Below are 8806 nucleotides of genomic sequence, written 5' to 3' on the forward strand. Positions count from 1 at the left end.
GTACATCAAGCCTTTGAAGCTCATATATTCATGTCCAAATTTGAGATGAGAAAAATCAATTAAGAGCATTTACATCAACTGTTTCATCTTGAGCCAAGTCTAAGGTGCCAAACAAGTCTATCTCCAACTCTATACCGAGTTGATCTCCTATATCATCATCGTACTCTAGCATCGTACGTTCACCTAAAAGTATTTGATCATCTTCTTCAATAAAGTGTGGTGATTCTTGATGATCGTTGTCTTCTTCCTCAATATCGTGATCTCCATCTTCCTCCCATGTGATGTCATTATGCGCATCTTCCTCTTGGCTCATATGGTGATCTACATCTTCTTCGCTAGATTCATCAATTGGATCCGACATTGGTAGTGGCATCTCCATATCAAAATCTTGATCTTCAAAAATTTTCTTACTTCGTGGTGCAACTTGAATCACGTACCACCATCTTGGATCAGAATGATCCGGATGAAAAGCCACCTATATTGAAGATGGGTGCCAAATGTCGTCAATTATATATATGAAATTATGCTCAAGTACATGTATCAATGGACTTTAAAAACGAAAGCTTCGATTAATTAAATCATTAGTATGCACCTGCTCATAGTGCTCAGGAAGAACAAAAGTATCACTTTCATCAGTCCAATGGTTGGTGGAGTCTATTGCAAAGAGACCGCTACTATCTTTTCTCACTGTTGCATGGGGATCGTTGTAAATAGTTCTAAACCATTTTACATCAAGAATGAAAATACTAAATCATCTGAAATCAACTTCATAGATGTCGCGTATGGTTCCATAATAATCCAACTGTGAGGAGTAAAGATTGGTATCCGAAGCACTTGCTTGGCTATCTTGTGTGAAGTTAGCCATGACTCCACAATCATACGTGACTCTCTTTGAATCGATGCGTTCCACGTGAAAATGTCGTCCATATGACCATAATGCACTGTACTTTTTGTACTGTAAAAGGGCATCATTAAAACAATGAAGATGCATCTATTTTATAGCATATATTGCCACAAAAAATTACTTAATTATGTCAAGAGGTAAGAAACTTACATGCACCATACATCCAAATGATAACTCTCACTCGCGCTCATTTATTGTCTCTCCATCACGTTCGGCTTTACGTAGAGCCAATTGTAGCCAATCAAGTGACATGTGAGTAGCGAGAAGAGCCAAATCCCGTGGATATGGTTGTGATCGCCTGTACATTCCTCTGAATCTCGTCCTTGCATTTATTCTTTCTACTTTGGCCACTTCATATCTCTCAATCCAATTTTGCATCTCAGGGCTATTGAGGATACAAAACTTATTGAATTTCTCCATTTGCTCTTCGCTCATCTTTCTTTCAATCCCTTTTCCTTGGGGAACCTCGCCAATGATGCGATCATCATCCTTGTTATGCCAAGCTTGCGGCATATCGAGATCCGTGGATGCAAGAAACTCTGTGATATATACTAATGACTCTTGCACAAGCCATCCCTCTACCATGCTTGCTTCCGGTCTTGCTCTTTGTCTTACAAATCCCTTTAAAGTTTTCATAAACCGCTCGAAAAAAAACATCCATCGACTATGAACTGTACCTGCTATAGCCACCTCATCAACTATGTGCACAAGCAAGTGGACTTGAGTTGTCATAATGCTCGAGGGAAAGTGCTTCTCAAGCAAGCATATGGCTTCGATGGATTCCACCCTAGCCTTCTCGATGCTCGATATGGAGATCTCTTTTTGAGATATCCACCTATTTCACATGTCCATGTAAGATATTTTCATAATCAGTCTACAGATTAATCAGCCTAAATTGAAGAAAATACATTCAATGGGATTTGATAGTAAGCATACCTCACAATACCATAGATCTTGAATATAGCATTTCTAACATCTTCTTGTAAGCACCCTTTTATTGTAATTGGGAGGATGAACTATCAAAGCAACAATGAAGTCATGTCAATAATATAACATAATAATAATTACGCTAATGCATCATGATTATCGGTACACTAATTCTACTTAGAATACCTATAAGACCTTGTGCCAATCATGGGACTTGAGCCCACTAAGCTTATTGTCCTTTGAAAATGCTCCTTTCAAGCAACGCATGTACCCTGTCGGTGTTTGAAAAGAGGCAATGTCTGCCTTGACCGCTGCCTCCTCCCTCGTAGAGAGGATCCACGTTGCTTTTGGGAGGACAACTTTTCCCGAAGCATGCACTTGGGGCCACAAACGAGACATCCTATTCATAGCATGCAAGTCTTCTTACACTCCTCTTGAGTCCTTGGAACCAACCAAGTGTGCCCAAATAGTAGCCCCCACATTCTTGAAGATATGCATGGGATCCAAGAGATGATTGATTTGTAACTGACCCCAATAAGGAAGCTCGTGAAAGATCGATAACCTCTTCATACCAGGAGGAGGTTCCTCTCCATTCACCCTCCAAGCTTGAATCCAGTCACTTGCCTTCAAATATGATGGTGGTGGATCAAGCTGACCTCCACGTGCGAGATGGTCTAGCGGAAGGTATCGAGCATGACCTTCATAAACATTTTTCCTCATATGTTTGGAGTAGCGTGCAAGCGATTTCAGAGCCGGTCCACAAACAGGACAAGCATGGTACCCACTTGTAACAAGTCCTACACGCATGCATGAATGTGTTAGTACAAGACATGCGTGCGAAAGAGAGTCAAAAAAGCATAATCCCTCATTGTACATGTAAAGACACAACCACGTACCTACACACACGTACCTACACACTGTCCATATCCTGGGTAGTCATGCATGGTCCACATCAAGATACCCCTAACCAAAATATCATTGGTATGTCTAGGAGCTCTGGAAATATCAAAGACCTGCACTCCTCTCCATAATATCTGTAGCTCCTCTATCAAAGTTGCCATGTACATGTTCATGTTGTTTGCCTTGTACTTTCCTGGCACAAGTAGTGCAAGCATGAGGTGTCCCTTTTTTATTGTTAGCCATGGTGGGATATTGTAATTCACCATGACTATGGGCCATGTCGACCAAGATGTCGAGCGTAACCCGAAAGGATTCATGCCATCCATGGCTAGCCCAAGATGTAAGTTGCGTGGCTCCCTCGCAAAGTCCGGCCATTGATTATCTGTGCTTCCAAGCTACACAATCTGTGGGAATCCTCAATGTGTCATTAGTGGACCGATGAGATGCATGCCATGTCATCAACTCCGCTATGGATTTGCATCGGAACATGTGTTGTATTCTTGCAATGATGGGAAAGTGTCTCAAGACCTTTACCGGTATCCGCTCACCCTACAAGTCTCTCTATATCGTGTTCCCCACACTTTGGACAACTAGCCAAATCTCCATGCTGACGACGAAAGAGAATACAATCATTACGACAAGCATGGATGGTATCATAATCCATACCCACCATTGTTAGCATCTTTTTCGCTTCATCTCTTGATGCGGGCATGGTATTTGGTGCAGGCAACATCTTCTGGAGCAACCTATGACAATTCAAAACATACATAGGCTTCAAACAATGATGATTCGGTATACACTATCCAAATGATGATTCTCAAAACAAACAATATCCAAATAATGAGTCAAATTAATGCAAGAGCTAACCTCATTAAGGCCGAGACACTTGTATCTGACCACCCATACTTTACTTGTAGATTCAAGATTGAGAGACAAGCACGTAGTTTAGACATCGTAGCACCCTCGTACAATTGTGTTGATTGCAACTCTTGCATTTTGACCTTAGACTCTGACATCATGTGTACATGGGATGTAGTGCCCCTAAAAATGGAATCCATCATGTCGACCATACCCTTGTCATCATTCGGGAGACTATAGTCTTGCTGAAAGTGAGATTCAAGTGAGAATGTATATGCATACCCTCGTCACCCTCCTCATCATGTTTTAAGATTTCGTGTAAATATAAGATCTTGTATTTCCTGGTATACAATAAGACTGCGAACTTAAATAGCTTTGACTTATCGATGGTCCATCAACACGTGCAACACCAACGGTGGGTACTGGTTCCGGCTCCTCCCCATACATCCGCAAGTGGCACATGATAATATGACATTGATGTCGTACTTCTCGCTTGCAATGAGTGCAATGATAGTATAACCTCTTTGTAAGACACTTCATGCTCCCAGGCATTGGCGCATCATTGGACGAGCTTCCACTCGTCCCTTCCATCTACACTTATAAAATCACAACATAAGCATGAAGAAGAGATATTAGCAGTTATAAAATAGCATCTATGAGCTTTTTTTCATGCTACAACAAAAAAGTGACTGTAAGCGTCGCTATATAGCGACCTTTTTGCTTTGTTCCGTCACTATATAGCAACGCTGTGGGTTAAAACCCGAGACTCTCATTGTGCGGTGCTTTCTTTATCCTCTTCTCTAATCTCTCAAGTAAGCAATCTCTCCTCCCACCTATTTTCGATGACCTCCCACCTATTTTGGACAACCTCCCACTCTATTCTCCACTCCTCACCCTTCTCCTAGCTCTTGTACTCCCCCTCTACCCTTTTCCCTCTTTGGTTTCTTGAAAGGAAGTTCTTTAAGAGGTGAGTTTGTTTCAATAATGTAGGTTGTTTGTTTGTTAGCTTTAGTTTTGTGAGTGCTTCTCCTTGTATTACTAAACGTGTAAACTAGTTTTCATGCTTGTTTTCAAAGGATTGAAACAAAAAACGAGATTTCAAGAAAGAAAGAAGACTCACCTCTTTTTTCTGTATTTCTCTTCCTTCTCTTTCTCCTTGTCTCCTCAATCTCCTCCTTTCAAGAAGTTACTTTTGTAATCTCCTCCTTCCTCTAACATCTTATTTGAAAAAATGGGTTGTTTCCTCTCTTTTGTAGGGCCAGTCCACAACACTGAGCGGGACGTACTATTTCAGGCAAGTGCTTCCTCTTTTTTCCATTTATTATTATTTTTATTTACATTGGTTTGCAGCTAGCGCCTTAAGCGCTAGCTGCAATGATGGGCGTAGGAACCCTCTCTTCCCCTCAAACTCTTTCCTTCTTCCCTCCTTCAATCTATTTCCTCCTCTTTTTCCCTCTTTCCTTTTCCTCTTATTCTCTCTTTCTTTCCCTTTTTTTCCCTCTTTCCTTTTTCTCTTCTTCTCTCTTTCTTTCCCTCTTTTTCCCTCTTTCCTTATTCATAAGCGAAGTAGACATATGCTCATGCATAAGCATGAGCATATGTCTCTTTTTTCCTCCTTCTCTTATTCTCTCTTTCCCCCTTCTCTCTTTCCTTTCCCCCTCTTTCCTTTCCCTCTTTCCTTTCCCTCTTATTCTCTATTTCCCCCTTCTCTTATTCTCATGCATAAGCATAAGCATGAGCTTATGCTTATGCTTATAGCATAAGCATGAGCATAAGAAAATGAGACATATGCTCATGCTTATGCTTATGCATGAGCATAAGCGAAGTAGACATATGCTCATGCATAAGCATGAGCATATGTCTCTTTTTCGCCCCTTCTCTTATTCTCTCTTTCCCCCTTCTCTCTTTCCTTTCCCTCTTTCCTTTCCCTCTTATTCTCTATTTCCCCCTTCTCTTGTGCTCATGCATAAGCATAAGCATGAGCATAAGAAAATGAGACATATGCTCATGCTTATGCTTGTGTATGAGCATAAGAGAAGTAGACATATGCTCATGCATAAGCATGAGCATATGTCTCTTTTTTCCCACTTCTCTTATTCTAGGCTTTCCCCCTTCTCGCTTTCCTTTCCCCTTTCCTTTCCCTCTTATTCTCTATTTCCCCCTTCTCTTATGCTCATGCATAAGCATAAGCATGAGCTTATGCTTATGCTTAAGCATAAGCATGAGCATAAGAAAATGAGACATATGCTCATGCTTATGCTTATGCATGAGCATAAGCGAAGTAGACATATGCTCATGCATAAGCATGAGCATATGTCTTTTTTTTCCCCCTTCTCTTATTCTCTCTTTCCCCCTTCTCTCTTTCCTTTCCCTCTTATTCTCTATTTTCCCCTTCTCTTGTGCTCATGCATAAGCATAAGCATGAGCTTATGCTTATGCTTATGCTTAAGCATAAGCATGAGCATAAGAAAATGAGACATATGCTCATGCTTATGCTTATGCATGAGCATAAGCGAAGTAGACATGTGCTCATGCATAAGCATGAGCATATGTCTCTTTTTTCCCCCTTCTCTTATTCTCTCTTTCCCCCTTCTCTCTTTCCTTTGCCTCTTTCCTTTCCCTCTTATTCTCTATTTCCCCCTTCTCTTATGCTCATGCATAAGCATAAGCATGAGCATAAGAAAATGAGACATATGCTCATGCTTATGCTTATGCATGAGCATAAGACAAGTAGACATATGGTCATGCATAAGCATGAGCATATGTCTCTTTTTTCCCCCTTCTGTTATTCTCTCTTTCCCCCTTCTCTCCTTGCTTTCCCTCTTTCCTTTCTCTCTTATTCTCTATTTCCCCCTTCTCGTATGCTCATGTATAAGCATAAGCATGAGCATAAGAAAATGAGACATATGCTCATGCTTATACTTGTGCATGAGCATAAGAGAAGTAGACATATGCTCATGCATAAGCATGAGCATATGTTTCTTTTTTCCCCCTTCTCTTATTCTCTCTTTCCCCCTTCTCGCTTTCCTTTCCCTCTTATTCTCTATTTCCCCCTTCTCTTATGCTCATGCATAAGCATAAGCATGAGCTTATGCTTATGCTTATGCTTAAGCATAAGCATGAGCATAAGAAAATGAGACATATGCTCATGCTTATGCTTATGCATGAGCATAAGCGAAGTAGACATATGCTCATGCATAAGCATGAGCATATGTCTCTTTTTTCCCCCTTCTCTTATTCTCTCTTTCCCCCTTCTTGCTTTCCTTTCCCCTTTCCTTTCCCTCTTATTCTCTATTTCCCCCTTCTCTTATGCTCATGCATAAGCATAAGCATGAGCTTATGCTTATGCTTATGCTTAAGCATAAGCATGAGCATAAGAAAATGAGACATATGCTCATGCTTATGCTTATGCATGAGCATAAGCGAAGTAGACATATGCTCATGCATAAGCATGAGCATATGTCTCTTTTTTCCCCCTTCTCTTATTCTCTCTGTCCCCCTTCTCGCTTTCCTTTCCCCTTTCCTTTCCCTCTTATTCTCTATTTCCCCCTTCTCTTGTGCTCATGCATAAGCATAACCATGAGCTTATGCTGCTTATGCTTATGCTTAAGCATATGCATGAGCATAAGAAAATGAGACATATGCTCATGCTTATGCTTATGCATGAGCATAAGTGAAGTAGACATATGCTCATGCATAAGCATGAGCATATGCCTCTTTTTTCCCCCTTCTCTCTTTCCTTTCCCTCTTATTCTCTATTTCCCCCTTCTCTTATTCTCTTCTCTTATTTCCCTCTTCTCTTATGCTCTTCTCTTATGCTCTTTTTTCCCCCTTCTCTTCCTCTTATGCTCTTCTCTCATAAGCCGTCCCCTCGTGCCCCTTCGACCAAGGGGTCATCACCTGCGCATGCCTCTCATAAGGGAAGGAAGAGTAGGAAGGGCAGCTTATGTTGTGCTGACTCGAGAGATGTAGATGAGTCAGCACACTCACATTCCTATAGGTCTCCACTTGGTTCGGAGACACAGTATCAGTCAGGTCCCTTTCCCTCTCCTACTCCCACTGCTACTCCTCGCTCTGGAAGCGCTCGCGCAGCTTCCACTCCTTCTGACTCTGCTACCGTCAGTCCTCCTTACTCATCAGGGGATCTCTCCTATCAAATCACAGCTGTCGGAGAGATAATAGAAGATAGAAAGGGCAAAGCAATGATGGCCACCATGAGGAGGTTGATGAGCCATCACTTCAAGAGCGGCATTGCTACCCATTGGCAGTATCAAGATGGCCAAAAGAAGCAGGCGGTCATCGATGAGTTAAAACAAAAATACCCTAACCCGCCAAATTGGGAGTTTAATGAGGATTATATGCGAGAGCGCATGGGTTTGGTCTTGAAGCATCGTAGATCAACCTTGCGTACTTCCATCACAAAGGGGTTGGCTAAACCCAGCTGGGCAGACAAAGTTGATTGGAAGTTCTTCAAGAAGCAAAATAGGGACCATGCTGAATTGTTCGAGGGTCAGAGGAGGGCTGCGAAGAGACAGCTAGACATCGTAGGTGCTTCGCACTTTGGTGCAGGCGAACGGTTGGCGTTCGAGGCAACCGTGGTAAGTCTACTTCTTCTCATTTAATGTATTGTTCTATTTGTTTTACTACATATTACATGCACTTTAGCTAACTTTAACTCTCGTAAATTGGATCCACAGCAAGCTGCGATGGGTTGTCTTCCTACAGATGCAGAGATGCAATGTGCATTTCGGATAGGAACAAAGCGATGGTTTATTGAGCAAGAGGCAATGGGAGCGACGGTTGATTGGGCTGAGGTGGCTGCTCGCACGATATAAGTTTACTCCTACTTGTAATCTCACTTTTTAAATTGTTTTATTCTTTAAGTTCCAATCTAATTTTCAATTTATATGGTTCACTCTTAGGGTCAAAGCTCAAGCGTCCCATCATCGGAGGCGAGCGATCAATAGGGCCAGGGATCAGACACACGTGATGAGGATGAGGGAGAAGACGTAGCTGACGAGGACCTTGAAGGAACAGGCCAACAAGACGAGGACGATTCGGATTCGGATGAGTAGTAGTAGTAGTAGTGGTAGTAGCATTTCCATCGCCCTATATGTCATTTTGTATATCCGCTCGTTTGAGCAATTTTGTATCGCCCTTTCGAAAGGGTAATTTTGTTACAAACAATGTTGTATATGTCCGACATGTATATGCTTT

This window comes from Dipteris shenzhenensis, chromosome 9 (genome assembly GCF_047967505.1).
Source record: "Dipteris shenzhenensis isolate YYH24624 ecotype China chromosome 9, Dip_SZ_1.0, whole genome shotgun sequence".
Taxonomy (NCBI): Eukaryota; Viridiplantae; Streptophyta; class Polypodiopsida; order Gleicheniales; family Dipteridaceae; genus Dipteris; species Dipteris shenzhenensis.